Here is a 15,113-nt window from a genome sequence, read left to right on the forward strand (position 1 = left end):
TGCAATTGCATTTCTTAATTAAGAAGCATCATCTAAGCTCTTGCCTGAGACTCTGTTTTGGGGGGGTCCAGGCTAAGAGGCACTCCCAGGGATATACCCACCGGAAATACTGTATAAATGCACTAAAAGTCATCTACAATATTATTTATAGCAGTGCTCTTCATAGCAGCCCCTGACTGGAGACCCGCAGAACCGTTATGCATAGAATGGATGAATATGTCAGAGTGCCTTCCAATTCCAAGCGGGAGATGAACACAGGAAATGGGCACCAAGCAAATGGACAGATAAACACATTGCTACCAGGTCACAACGTCCATAAATATACACATAATTTTGAGCAGAAGAAGTGGAATGTGATATCCTATTCTGGGGTGATTCCTTTTACATGAAGTTCTGAAACAGGCGAAATCAATGTATGCTGCTAAAAGTTAAGATAGAGGTCACCCTCAACTATCGTATGGTTTCACTCATTTGTGGAACATAAGAAGTAGCAGGAAGATCGGTAGGAGAAGGAAGGGAAGAATAAAGGGGGGGTAAAGAGAGGTGGGAATGAACCACGAGAGACTATGGACTCTGGGAAACAAACTGAGGGCTTCAGAGGGGAGAGGGTGGGGGATTGCGCTAGCCTGGTGATGGGTATTAAGCAGGGCACGTGTTGCGTGGAGCACTGGGTGTTATATGCAAACAATGACTCATGGAACACTGCATCAAACACTAATGATGTACTGTATGGTGACTAACATAACATAATAAAAAATTAAAATTAAAAAAAAAAGATAGAGGTCACCCTTGGAGGTAAGGACTGGGGGAGGGGCATGAGGGGGGCTCTGGAGTGCTGGTCGGCTCTATGTCTTTTTCTGGATGCCGGTTATAAAAGTATGCTCAGGGAAAACTTGTCAAGCAGAACATTTAGGATTTTTGCAGGTTTTGTGTGTGTGTGTGTGTGTGTGTGTGTGTGTGTGTGTGTAGATAGGTTCCACTCATTTTAGCAAGAATAGGACATTCAATGTGTCCTAGGCAGGGTCTCTGGGTGGACCAGTGTCTGCTTGGTGTGTGTGGGTTGGGCGGGGTTGGGGGGGCGTCTCTGAGCCTGCTCTTTCTCCGCCAGCTCCTCATGGGCACCGAAGCCCCCTCAGGGCTCCTACCCCAGTCCCAGCCTCAGCCCCTCTCTGCTTACACGTCTGCCCTCTCAGGCAGTCTCAGCTTCTCCCTGCTTGCCATGCTAGTCCTGATCCCAAACCACTCCCTGTCCCAGCATCAAGAATCTCTTCCATGATGCTTCTTGGGGATCTCTGTCTGCCTCTGTCTCGTGGGTTTTCAGCCCCAGACATTGTCGCTGTCCCTTCTTGCCTTCTCTCTCCTCCCTCTGGGCCCTCCCTAGACAGCCCCTACTCATGTCCAACCCTAACAATGGCAGGCCCAGGGCAGCAGTACAAATGATATATATATTAAGATTTATTTATTTTAGAAAGAGAGAGGGAGAAAGCACGAGCGGGAGGGGCAGGGGGAGAGGGAGAAACTCAAGCAGATTCCACGCTTGGCATGGAGTCTAATGCAGGCCTCGATGCAGGGCTTGATCCCAAGACCCATGAGATCACGACCTGAGGGGAAAGTAAGAGTCGGATGCTCAGCGGACTGAGGCACCCAGGCGCCCCTTCACATGGCTAAGTATTTAGAAGTTATAAATGAAACTCTGCCATGGCTCAGCCCTCACTCACACCCCAGGCCAGTCCTGAAGGCCACTGTCAACTGAGGGAGGGGAAGGGTAGGAGCTGGGACAGTGCCCGGGGCTGCTAGGCATGAGCACACACCTGGGATGGGGGCTGGTCTGGTTACCCTTTCCCCCCACCTCATTTTTCCAACCTGGGATTTCCAGACCTTTCTAATTCCCTCTCCAAAAGCGCAGTTATGGGGAAAGTGGTCTGCCCGATCACTCTTCTTGGTGACCAGGGGCAAGCAACTCTGTGAAAGCATCATCTCTTTTTCTGGTTTCCCAGGTGGAGGGTGTACCTGCCCCCTACACACACACACACACACACACACACACACACACTCACTCACTGCTCTTAGCCCAGTGTCTTCCAGCCTGGGGGGCCCTTGTATTACACCTGTTCCTCTCCCACAAGTCACCTTTGTTCGGGTAGTTATCAAACTCTAAAATGTCCTATGAGACTGAACTTCAAAAAAAATCTTCGTATTTGATGTTGGTGACATTGTGGCTATGGTGTAGGGGTCTATGGTAGGGACCCCCTCATCCGGGATTAAGGGGCCAACTTGCACACTCGGTGCTTCTAGAATGAACAAGGATGGGTGTGTTGCCCCATAGGGTCCTCTTTCTGTCTCCGCTTTCTGAGCTCAGGCTGCCCCACCTTGGGCCTTCACCACTCTGTACCACGCACCCCAGACATCTGATACTCTCTGCCACCCACCCTTTCCTTGGGGCTGACAGCTGTTTCCTTGCCACCCCAGGATTGCTCCAGAGTGCAAATCTAGTCCCCCTCCCCCATCCTTAACTGTCCTAGCTCAGTGCAGCCATGGGGGGGGGGCGGTGAGAGCCAACCCTTCACGGGGATATCTCAGCAGGGAGACCATTTAACTTACAATCAACACTGGGATGCTTTTGAAAATGAAAGGGGTTCTATACACCAGAATAGCAGCTATAAACCAGGGAGTCCAGCAAGCTGGAATGTGGGGTCAGTCTCTTGAAAGCCACTGACCCCAGCTGTGCCTGTGAGTCCCCGCTTGCCTGGCCCATGCTATCTCCCAGGCCTGCACCCCCCTCCCACCTGTATGTTCATCTGTCTCTTGTGAGTCAGCCCGGTTGTCACCTTCTTCAGGAAGCCATCCTGGTCCCCAGCCTGGATGTGGGGCCTATTCTGTGCCCACGTGGCCACCTCTGCTCATTGCTTCTCTCCACACTGGGCCAGATCCTCCTCGAAGGCAGAGGCCTGGCCTTACTCCCAGCACACAGTAAGTCTTCCATGATGATTCCCGGGTGTCCGACCTGGGGACCAAGAGATACAGATTCTGGTCCCGCTGTGCCATTGACTTCTAAACTGAATGAGTCATTTAGCGTCTCTGAGGTTAAGGGAGGGGGTGGTGCATGAGCCTTCAGTGCCCACAGCTGTCAAGGGGTGGGGAGTGGGGTGGACAACTTGTCCAGACCCTGGGGTTCCTGGGCCCACTGGTCAGAAGAGGGAGTGGAGGGGACGGGTGACCTTTGGCAGAGCTGTCTTCCTGTGTCTTCCATGTCCTCCCCTGAGGTCCCTACAAGCGTGGCCCTGGGCATCTCCTCTCAGTGGTGGTGGGGCTGTGGGAACAGGGACCAGTTGGAAACATGAAAAGTTGGGGTTTGGGCCTCTGCTGTGTAACTGGGCTCCCTTCTCCCTCCTGGTGGTCCCAGACGTGTCCTGCTGGCTAGCCAGGAAGCGGGGCACCACCCTTGCCCAGGCCTTCACTCAAGGACACCTGCCATTTCAAAAGATGCCACCAGAGGGCAGTTTCCCTATCCCTGGGATGAACCCCGGTGGCCTGCCTTTCTCTGATGTCAAATAATTAATCCACGCCTTTGCTGGACCCTGTCCTGGGGGTGTTGGGCAGGGCAGGACAGGCTTCCTGGGACCAAGACCCAGATTCTCCTGGGACCACTGGTGTCATCTGGGAGACAGGGAAGTCCTCCCAAGGGCTGCCCAGGCTCCCTCCTGCTGCTGCCTGAGTGGGGAAGCTTGCCTCCTGGCCCGAGAGATGCAGGGGAGGCCCCCGGGGCTGTGGGTGCTGGCCTGGGTGAGGAGACTCATAGTGAAACCAGAGACATCTCGTAGTGAAATTCATTCCGTGCTGCACACCTGCCTGGGGCAGGGCTGGGGAGGGACTGGAAGGCAGAGAGCGGCCTGCGGTGGCGGTGGCGGTGGCGTGGGGAGGGCCCAGAGCCTTATCTGATGGGCCCCGGCCTTTCTCACAGCTCAGTGGAGCCGCCCTGACAGGCCGACCATGGCCCGGTGGGCAGGGGCTCTGCAGGCCCCGAGGGCCCAGCCTCCCCACCTGCCCAATAGGCAGGGAGGCAATGAGCCTGGGAAAGGCGCGGGCGGTGGAGTGGGTGCCACTGGAGGGGAGCGGGTGCCCAGGCAGGCCCCTCTGAGGCTCCGGTGTCTCAAAACACCAAGAAAGGTCAAAACAGGTTGCAAAAAATTGAGGCCGTCTAGTGTGTAGTTCGAACAAACTAACACCTTTAAACGTAAAAACGAGACTGCACATCCAGATCCTGTTTGGATCTGAGAACGCATCAGGTCCCGGGATGCTGCAGGACGTCATTCCACGGGCGCGGACTGTCCTTAGTCCTGCGGGTGGCTTGGGGACCACGTGTGGAACATCACTGCGGGACCACACAGAAGGTCTGAGTGTGACACCCTGGACAGGATGGCCCTTTGGCTGCCCCCACCACACACCCACTCCTAGGTCCCCTGCCTGTGGGGGTGCCCCCTGTGCTGACTGATGCCCGGGCTGGCGGGGAGGGTGGGGGGGGAGTCTGGCTGCCTTAGGTGGTGGGGGTGAGCCACTCTGGAGAAATGGGGTCCTACTTTTCCAAGAATCCCGTCTAGATAGGGTCTGCAGGGTCTTGGGTGCCCCCAGAAGGGTCTGAGGAGGAGCAGTCTCAATGTTAGAAGGGTCGTCCTACCCTCGCCCCTGGCCACCCTCCTGGGACCACCTCTCTGGACACGAGCACCAGCCACTCCGGGTGGGCTGGGCTGAGATCTCTACTAGAGGACGGTTTGAATCTTTCCTTCTGGCCCTGTCCTGACACGAATCGCCAGGGGAACTGGGAGCCTCCGGTCCACCCAGCACCAGCACCAAGGACCCTTACATCTGTTGGAACTCTTTCCCAAACGGAGATGGTGTGTTTTCTTTGGATTCACCTCACGGGGAGAGAGGAGTGTGGAGTGAGGGTTCTCAGGGCCTCATGTGGCTTCCACCTGCCCCGGGGTGGGGTCCCCAGTGAGCTTAGCCAAGGTTGGGTCCGGCCAGGGGATAGGAATGGGGCATTGTCTGGGGGAGGGTCCCCCGGGGAACTTACAAGCATGGATTGTCACACGGGAGCCTCCCTTCCCTTATCCAGAGGACACCCTCACTCTGTTGCTCAGGCAAGAAGCCCTGGGGGGGTTCCTCCTCCTCCTCTCCCTACCCCCCACCTCCTGTGAGCTCCTAAATCCGGTCAATCCAATCAGACTCATTGCCCCTTCTATAAAGAATCTTACAATGTCTTCTCACCAAAAGAAAATTTGTAGCTAATACAACTTACCTTCATAATTAAAAAAAATCAATATAATGTCCTAATTTTAAAACAAGGGAGAAATAAAAGGAAAGTAATTTATAACTTCGTAACGTGTATTCGATTTTGGAGAACGCTTGGGTCTGACCTCCAGAGGACCCAGCTGCTGGGCACGGAGAGGCTGCCAGGTGGTGGTCGCTGCAGACACAGACAGGCTCGTGTGCCTGCCGAGGCCACTGTGTCATCTTAGGGACCTGATTTTTCCAAACCGTGAACGACTCCTGGTAAATTTCCGAATGAAACGAGGTTCCGTCTCCACTAGATGTCCATGTGTGTTGCATCCCTAGGAAATTCTGTGTTGGAAAACGGAAGAAGCTTCCAGACTCTGACGGCTCCTAACCGGGTTTTCACCTACACCGGGATTCCTCCACCAGACGCTAGGGGCTAGGGACGTGCTGCCATGTACTGCGTGGCCTTTGGCAGCTCCCCCGGCTTCCCCCTACAACCTGCTGGTGGCTCCCCTGCCCCGGGTCTGTGATCATCAGCAATGTCTCAGACACCGCTGAAGGTCCCCAGATGGCAAAATCACCCTGCTGGGCAGGATGCCGCTCACATCCCAGGCCCCCACCTGCAATGCCTATAGCACCCCGTTTCCATGGCAACGTTTCCCGCCATTTCTGAAATGCCCATGGGAGCAACAAGCCACTGTGGCAGGCTTCTCACCTACCTGGTTCTCGAATGCAGGGGTGGGGGCAACCACACCTAGAAACCCGTTCCCCAAACACTCTGTAAGACCTGCTGTCTCGATTTGTCCCTCGGGCCCTGTCGCTGCCTCCTCACTGGCCCCTGCAGGGACAGCTGGCCCATGGCTGCCACAGCCCCCATTGTCCCCATGCTCCAGCCTTGCCCTTGCCCGCCTCGCCCCTCCCGCTGCTCCCTAGGTCCTGCCTCCCCCTTCCAGTGGCTTGAGATGGGATCCTGTCTTTTCTTCAGTGTCTTTTGCTCTGGGTTACCCTGCAACTCCATCAGAGTCTGGAGGAGATTTCTCTTCCAGAAGGAGGTGTGTTTCTCCGGGAAACCCTCCCTGAGCTGGCCCCTTCCCTGCAATGAGCTGGGCCAGCCTTTCCTTCCAGGTGTCCCAGGCCCCACGGTGGCATCCACCCAAACCACTTTCTCCTCAGTCCCTCGTCCCATCCCCACCGTGCTCATCATGGGACATCGAGAAGGTGGCATGACTGAGGCTGAGGTTCAGTTCACTTCTGTTTTCATTTGCTGCGGACTCCCATGCCCCCCACTCAATCGGAAGGGGGTTCATGCTGAGGGGCAGGTCTGGGAGGGCAATCGGTTGCCACACTGGAGGGGAGCAGCTCAGGAAGGACCTAGAATCTTGTCTCCCTGCCCCGAGCTTCAGCCCCTTCTCCTATGGAGATGGGGGGAGCAGCTTTAGGGGGACACTGGAATTTCTCCAGCCGAAAGTGCCCGCTGGGGGAAGATGTGCTCCAATCCAAGTAGGAGCTGGGACTGAGGGAAAGCACTTCCCTCAGGGAGTGGGAGGCGGAGGGGCTCCCAGATTCCAACCCGGGGGACCCCTTAGGAGGCTGGCCTCCAGTCCAGCCCCTGGCACCTATCTCTTGTGGAGCCTGAACTCCCAGCAGCTAAGGTATCCCTGGGGCACAGAGCACTGGGGCGAGGCAGTGACTTGAGGTCCCTGGGCTGGCTTTCACCTCCTTCGTCATCCGCCCACCAGCCTGCGCGTCCCCAACCCAGGTTCATGCCACTCCTTGGCCCCGGGCTGAGACTCCATCCTGTCCGGTGGGTACCTGGCTGCTGGACCAGCCCCTCAGTGCGGTGCAGGGACTGGAGGCCGGGAGGGGTGCACTGGTGGCCAAGGCCATCTCCAAGCTGGCAGGGCTGGGTGCATGGTGGTGAGGGACCTCTGGGTCCTGGGAGGACATAGGAGGTGGAGACCCTGATACCCAGTAGCCTGGGAAATGAGTCCTGTCTCTGTCGGCATCTGCCAGGCCCCAGTGCCTCCAACTGGGAAATGGGGAAAGTGACCTTGGTCCTCCTTTCCTGGTGGTCAGTGGAGAAGGCTGGGGGCATACCCGCAATTGGTCTTTGCAGGCCCGTGAAGTCTGGGGTCCCGGGCTCCTGGCACTGTCCTGTGCTGTGGGTCAGGCGTGCCCCCTGCTCAGTTGGTTGGGTCCAGGCACCCCGCCCACCACGCCTTTCCCCCAGTTCCTCAGGCTCCTCTTGGTGACGCAGGCAGCCCAGGGCTGGCTCAGCTGGGGTTGTTCTTGGCTGACGTGGACATGCCCGTTTCTGGGCCAGGCCTGGCTCCCAGACCCCTTTCCCCTGCCTGCTGTCCTCAAGGGTCCCCTCCCTCGTTCACGTGGGCTTTGCCTGCGAGCTGGTTCTCCCTATGCTTCTAGTCAGGGTGCCAGCCTCCTGGATTCGTGCTGGTTCTTGACCTTGGTCTCTGTGCCTCTGCTCCAGGTTTGTTATTACTGTCTGTGAGGCCCAGCGGGAGGAGATGGGCAGAGAATCCAGGGGTGTTATTGCGCTCTGCCCTCCAAGCCTCCCCCCCGAGGGTGGTCTGGCTGATCAGGGTGCCCCTGGGGATGGGGTGGGGCTGCAGGGCAGGAGTTGGTCCTGGCAGGCACTGGAAAAAGACCTCCCGCCTAGAGGTCCTCAGGGACCCCCTCCCCCTGCCGTGGGCCCCACATAGCTTTGTCACGGTGCGTGGGAGGGATGAGCCTTGAAAGGGTGTGAGAGTGAATGTGTGGGTGGGAGCCCCGGAGAGCCCGCATTGGAGATGGGGACAGTGAGAATGTGAGTAGGCGGAGACCCAGGGCAGGAGTGTCCTTGCTTCTGGGGGGACAGATCCAGGGAAGGAGTTTGGGGATCGGGAAAGGGTGCATTGGGAATACTGGCCACTAGGTGTCACCAGGAGCTCACGGGAGAGAAGAAGGGCTCCAGGTGAGTGGCCCGAGCCCCTTGTCCTCCCAGGTATGTCCACTCCAAAGGGCGGGGGTGCTTCCTGGTCTGTCTGAGCATCCACTAGCAGCATCGAGCTGGGGGGTTGGCAAAGGCCCATCCAGGAGGAGACGTTTTCCACGGAGGCTGCCCTGTCTCTGACTCCTGCCCACACAGACCCAGGCTGAGGACAGAGCTCAGGGGGTGGAAAGTAGCTCCAGGCTACCTTGCCTGCACCTGGCCACCTCACCCGCACTTGGCCCTCCCGAGGAGAGGCTGCGTTCTGCTGCCACGTCTAGGTGAGCTCTTTGACCTGCACCCTGCGCCTGCCTGCCTGGGGAAGGAGGTGGGTAGAGTCCCGCTTGCACCTGCCCACCCCTGCCCCCACCCCAGGTCTGGCTCGGCAACTAGATTTCCCAAGCCCCACTCAGCCTTCTTCAGCCTTCCTGAGCCCTCTCAGACCCAGGCCCCACACTCCCGCCATGCATTCACCAATGCATTCACCCATTCACCGGCACATTCATGCCATGCTCAGCAAGGGCCTACTGTGTGACAGACAAAGGGGATCCAGCTGCAGACAAGACAGGTGGACTCCACCCCATGGAGCTTGGGAGCTACAGAATGCTAAAGTCACCAAATACACTAACCAGAGAATTTGTGATGGAGACATTGTCACATAGGACATAAAATCATGAAGTAACTGGAAGGGCTGTGGGGATGGCTACTATGGTGGGGGGTTATGAGCAGGTAAAGAGGAGGCTCAGGCATGTAAACACTAGATGGAAGAACATTCAGGGCAGCTGGAACGGTATGTACAAAGGCCCTGAGGCAGGAAGAAGCCAAACCTGTTATTAGTGAAACATGGAGGCCTGTGTGGATAGGGTGCAGGGATAGAGGTTGAAGGGTGGGAGGAAACAGACCAGAAAGGACCCCAAGCCACATTGCCTTCTTCTCCCCAAGGACACTCAGTGGGGAGAGACGCCCAGGGGCCACCCCCTCTGTAGCGTGGTGGAGCCTTCCTGCTGGGGTGTGGCTGAAGGGCCTGTTCCATCTGGAGCTGCGTGTGGCTGGTGAAGAACAGGTGTTACAGCCCATGGGGGATCTAACAGGACCCGGCCCTCATATCCCGGCTGGCTGCAGAGCAGGTAAAACCCCAAGAGAGTCTTTCCCCACAGATCGAGGGCTCCCCAGAACAGATGAGGGCAGGGCTGGTCTGTCTCAGTTCCTGGGCTCCTGGATAGTCTTTTTGGCTGGGAGCACAGGGATGGGGTAGGTAGGGCGGAGGGAAAGGGACAGAGTTCCTGTCCTGAGTCTCTCCACTGCTCAAAACCCTGCTGTGTCTCTGCACCCTTCAGAGTAAATCCAAAGACCCTACCATGGCAATGACCTTGGATGCAGCCCCCTAACCTTGCTCACCCTGTACACGGTTCTCCTTGCCACCTGCTTGGCTCCAGACACACTCTGCCTTAAGCAGGCACACTCCTGCCTCAGGGCCCCTGTACTTGCGGTTCCCTCTGCTTAGAATGGTCTTCCCAGATATCCATAGGGCCCATTTCCTCACCTCCCTCAGAGCTGCTCAAATACCTCCTTCTCGGGGAGATTTCTCTGTCCCTTCCTTTGCAAATCACATCCCCTACCTCGGTGTCCTGCTTTTCTCCCTGACCGCCCTCTGAAAGTGTGCATATTGGGCTTACTTAGTTTGATGGCGGCCTCTCCGCTGCCTGCATGAGACTAGAAGCCAAATGATCTGTTTTGTTCGCTGGAGCCACACCACCTGGCACGTACTGACAAATCCTTGCGGAATGAATGAATGAAAGAGAGCATGGACATGAGTGGGGACAAACATATCCCTATCCCTCCAGATCCCATCTGGCCACCGCGGGACATCCCCCCCACCTCGAGCAGAGCCCCGCCGGTCCCCAGGCTTCATCACGTTCTGCCAGGTCTGCTGTGGGTCCTGCCACAATCTCTGGAGGGAATTATAGGGGAGAGGGAGGTGCCCCCCCCCCACCCGTGGAGCTTCCTAGGACCCATCTCAGCTGGCAGTGGTGGGCCAGATGGGGGCCAGGATGGCCGAGCCACCGACCCCAGCGCATCTGTCCCGGTTTTATGTTTCTGTGAAACGCAAATTGCATTTGATGGCTTCGGGCACCCCTGCAAGGTGTGGAATGTGGGCATCGTGATTTGCCCAACCTGTTACATGAGGCATGGGAGGTGAGGGGGAGGATGCAGGAAACCCACATGGCAGAGACAGGCCATAACTGTCCTGCCCCCTCTGGCGGTGGGCTGTCTGGGGGAGAAGCCCTGGTATCGGGGTCTCTCCAGGTCAAGGCTTGAGTGGTGAGGCAGCAGCTCCCCTGGGAGACGCTCATATACATGCCCTTTTATTGGAGGGTGTGAAGTCAGCCCCCGCCACAGGGCACCCCAAGGCTGCTCAGCTCGGAGAGGGACCCTGCCTCTCCTTAGTGCCTCTTCGGGTTTCCAAGAGGTATTTGAATCAGAACCGCCCCCCTCCCTGCCAACACACACCTCAAGGTAATATTGAACACCTGGCAGGAGGTGATGGGATAAAGCTCAATTAATTAATTGTTTAAAAGAAGATCTGTTACCTGTACCCTCATAAACAGACTCCTAGAGCTGAAAGGGCAAAACTTGGCCTAGGGATTTAAAAATATTTTGGGGGAAATGTCTTCAAAAGCCCAATGCTTAAAAACAATGCTCTTTGGAGGAGGAAGATGAGGTGGCGTCAACTTCTGGGAGTCCTTGGAGGGACCCCAGGGGTTCCTGGGAGCATGGTTTGAAAACCATAGATAACAACTTACCGCTCATCGCAGGGGCGGGGGACAGCCCTGCAGTGAAGGGGGCCCTTTTTCCTGACAGTGTCTGCACTACCTGAAGTTCCCAGGAAGGGTCACTGCTAGGAGGTGGCCCCTGGTGACATCAAGGACAGCTCCAGACCCCAGGGGGTCATGTGCCTCTGCCGCGGTGCCAGTGACCTCTAGCCCAGGTCTGCTCTGCGCCAGGGGCCACCGCATGCCTTCCCAGTGGACAGAGCTGCCCTCTGGCCATGCAGCCAGCTTGGCCAGGGCTGATTAGGAGCCCTCAGCTCTAGGACAGCGGCCAGGCCTGGGGCCACGGGGACGGGTAAGGGTTCCTGGCGAAGCGCAGATCCAGCCGTTCCAAGGGACAGCTGGAGCGTCTCTCCAGTCAGCGCCTGGAAGGGGGCCAGCCCAGCCTCGGGTTCGGGCCAAGCACATCTGAGTGTGCGCACACACACATACACACACACACACACACAGAGTGCACACGTGTGTGCATAACCACACACTTCAAACGTGCACACAACTGCATGTTCATGCGTGTACTTGGTGCACAGAAACACACACACACACACACGTGGAACACACACTAGCCAGAGCGTGGGTGGACCCACATGCAGACACACACACACCAGTGCCCGGGCACCCTCTCCCCACTCTCCCTCCACAGGCGGGGGTGGAGGAACACACCTTTGGGGTGAGTTCCGCTGGGGGAGGTGGCCTTTCTCCCTCTAAGTCGCGGCAGCTCCTCCCCTCCAGGCCGGCTGTGTCCCGGCCTGGCCCCGTGGGTGGATGTGTGTGGGAGGAGTGAGGGGCAGCTGGGGCGTCTGGCCACCTCTGGGCCCTCTCTCTGGGGTGAAGGGAGCTGGAATTGTGTCTCCCCTGAAAGTGAGCTGGGCACGGGGCCTGAGGCGGGGGTGCTGCCGGACTCTGGAGGTGCTATGGTCACTGTCGTGTTGGAGCCATCCAGGCCCATTCCCTGGGGCAGGTACCAGGGAGGAGGCTTTGGGGTTCACTGCAGCTGTAACCCCCTCCCTCAGGAAGTCAGCCCAGCCCTCGGGCTGCTGTCCTGTCCAGGGGAGGCTGTGCTTTTTGACCGTCATCTCAAACCGCTGAGGGCTTTGGGGGCTGGGGCACAAGACCTCCTGGTCCCTTTTGTCCCCTGGCCACACAGGCCCAGGCACGCTGGGCCATGAGCCCAAGAATGAAAACTGACGTCACCAGTGCTGTAACAACTGGGCCCCTGCCTGTCGAGGGACCTGGAGCCATGAGAGGGGTGCTCTGCAGGCCCCGGGCTCTCATCCCAAGGAGGCTGCTCTGGGGTGGGCTCTGCTGAGTCCAGCTTGCAGACACCAGCCCAGGCCCACAGCCCCCGGTAGCACTTCCCCCACTGGATCGATACCTCGGAGCCTGCTGTCAGCAAATCTTTGACCTCTGACCCGGCCGCACACTGTGACCCCTGAACCGATCTGTCTTTCCACCAATCCTTGCCCTGTTCTCTGGGGTGGCTGAGGCGAGGTGACCCCCAGCGGCAGCACAGGCTGTGAGGAGAAGGGAGTGTGGCTGTCAGCCTCCATGGCCCAGCCTCTTCTCTTCACTCCACACTCAGGGCCGGAGTCAGCGGCCGCCCCTGGGCCTCCCTGGCAGGACCTCCCTGGCAGGGGAACAGGCTGGGCCCTGGAGCCGAATATGCCAAACAGCCGAGGGCTGTGCATGAAAGAACTGGGGTCCCTTCTGGGGCCTTTCTGAGGCCCCGGGGACTTGGGAGGTCAGGGAAGCATCTCTGGGGGCCCTATTGCCTATCTGAGGCTGACAAAGGTGTCCCTCCCTACCCCCCACAAACTGCTCTGCACCAGGCCAGGGACCCGAGGCTCAGAGCCCCCGTCCCCCATTAACATGGTCCTGGCTGAGACAAACCCCCAGGCCAGGGAGTGTGCAGCCAGGAATGGCATGTAGTCCCCGATGGCCACACAGCCAGGGCACAAGCCCATAAGCCTCTGGGGGATTGGAGGCACCCCGTCCTCCTCTCTCATAGGCTCCCTCCCTGCAGCCAGTCCCCCTGACCAATCATGGTCTCAGCAGCCCTGACCCGAGAATGAGGAAGAGGCGACCCAGAGGCCCCCAAAGTGCTCCCTAGCCCCATCCCCTGCACCTCAGCCAAGAGGTCACTGCTCTGGCCTCCCTGGCCTGTCCTTCCAGCCTGTCCCACTGAAATCCCCTGAACCACCCTAGAACGCAATGTGGGGGGTCCTGGGCTCCTAAGCAGACACCAGTGTCCCGAGACTCCGGTCGCAGAGGTTCTGGCCAGGACAATAAGACCTCCCGGTCACGCACCATGTCATCCTTACCTGGGGGCCTTTCCTGGAGTGTCTCCCCTCGGGCTCCTGCTTCTCAGAGGAGACCCCTCCCCTACACAGGTGTTCTGAGAGCCAAGGGGCCCAGCAGCCCTCTGTCCTGGGTCTGTCTGTCCGGATCTGTAGTGGGGGGAGAGTCAATGGCCCAGAAACTCCAGTGATGAGACACCCGCCCCCAACCCCCCACATACAACCAGCCAGGTGAGAAAGAAGGTGGGTGAGGGGAGAAGAACAGAGAAGCAGGATGGATAGGGGCTGCCCACTAAGATGGGAAGGCAGCCGAGGAGCACTTGGAGGTGTGGGAACACATGCCAGGCAGGAAACTGAGGCTCAGAGAGGCACGTAAGGGGAGTAGCCAGGACGTAGGCTCAGGTGTGCCTGACCCCAGGGTTGTGGGGTCCTCACTTCTCCCCTGACTCCATCGGCCTCCTTAGATCTCCAGCAGATGCCCCTGGGGGGAATTCTGAGCCCCTGCAGGGACTCTGGGCCATGCTCAGGAGCCAGGAAGGACGGCCAGGCCTGAGGCAGAAGACCGGTCCAGCTGGCCCAGGCCGGGTGGGTGTGTGGGCAGCAAGCCCACAGTGGGTGGGGTTGGGGCATCCAGAAGGCCCCAGCACAGCATTCTGAGGCCCTTGGCCACCCTGCTGCCGCCCCCCACCCCAGGCAGTTTTCTGGGCTGTCTTGGGGGCCTCACTTCTTCCGTACTTGGGATCTGGGCCAAGCAGGTGGGAACAGCCGGGGGTGCAGGGCTCAGGTTGGGAAAAACAAGAGTAGAGGTCCCCCGTGCTGAGCAACCCCTCCTTGCCTGCCTTGGGCTAAGCCTGGTGCCTGGTGACCCCACCCAGGCCCAGGGAACGAAGCCTCAGAGGATGGAGGGATGGATCTCCTGGGAGATGGAGCTGGACTCGAACCCAAGGCTGGGAGTTGCAGCCCCTGAGTAGGAAATCCTGCCGAAAGAGCAGACGGAGCCATGAGGGTGGAGGGTCATGGGCTGGGGCGTGGGTGTGAGCTGTACTCTTCTCCCTGCTCTGCACCCCAGACCCTGCCTGGCCTGCAGAGAGGGGACATGTGTGGCTCGCCGGGCCCCTGGGGCTTTGGACAACGTGTGGACAGAAGAAGAGTGGGGTGTGGACAGTGCCAGAGCCCCGGCCCCTGAGGTGTGCCCGGCCTGCCCTGCCCCCCCCCCCCCCCCCCGCCTCCCGCAGTGAGGACGTAAGGACAGGGGACTCAGGGGTGCATAGGGGGAGCCTATGCTCTTGCTCCTTCTAACGAGCACCCCTGGGGCCCCTGGTGCTCCCTGCGGAGTCCTGCTGTTGGCACAAGACACCCAGCCCAGATGGTCCACCCCACGCTCTGCCGCGCGCACACAGCCCCGCACCGCGCATGCGCGCTCACACACCACACACCCCCTACATACCACACATAGCACACTGACAGGGCCCAGAGACACCACACAGGCACACACCACACAGACCCACACAACACACTGACATAGTCTGCAGACACATGCAACCCACAGACCCCACACCCCACACTGACACAGTCATTGCACATAGACACCACACACTGACACACACACCACACACACACCACACACTGACACCACACACCACACACACCACACACAGACACACACACCACACACAGACACACACACCACACACACACACCACACACCACACACACACACCACACGCC

At 58.4% G+C, this 15,113-nt stretch overlaps 1 long non-coding RNA gene across 1 annotated transcript; it reads right to left on the reverse strand.

Annotated features, from left to right (window-relative positions):
- Positions 1 to 1,483: 1,483 nt before the first annotated feature.
- Positions 1,484 to 7,518, reverse strand: LOC113244729 (uncharacterized). Its single transcript, XR_003312474.4, has 3 exons — positions 7,372 to 7,518; positions 2,829 to 3,004; positions 1,484 to 1,601 (listed from the first exon to the last, which is right to left on the reverse strand). It is a non-coding gene; the product is annotated as an uncharacterized LOC113244729 (long non-coding RNA).
- Between the last annotated feature and the right edge of the window lie 7,595 nt (positions 7,519 to 15,113).

Source organism: Ursus arctos, unplaced genomic scaffold (assembly GCF_023065955.2).
Source record: "Ursus arctos isolate Adak ecotype North America unplaced genomic scaffold, UrsArc2.0 scaffold_19, whole genome shotgun sequence".
In the NCBI taxonomy this organism is placed as follows: Eukaryota; Metazoa; Chordata; class Mammalia; order Carnivora; family Ursidae; genus Ursus; species Ursus arctos.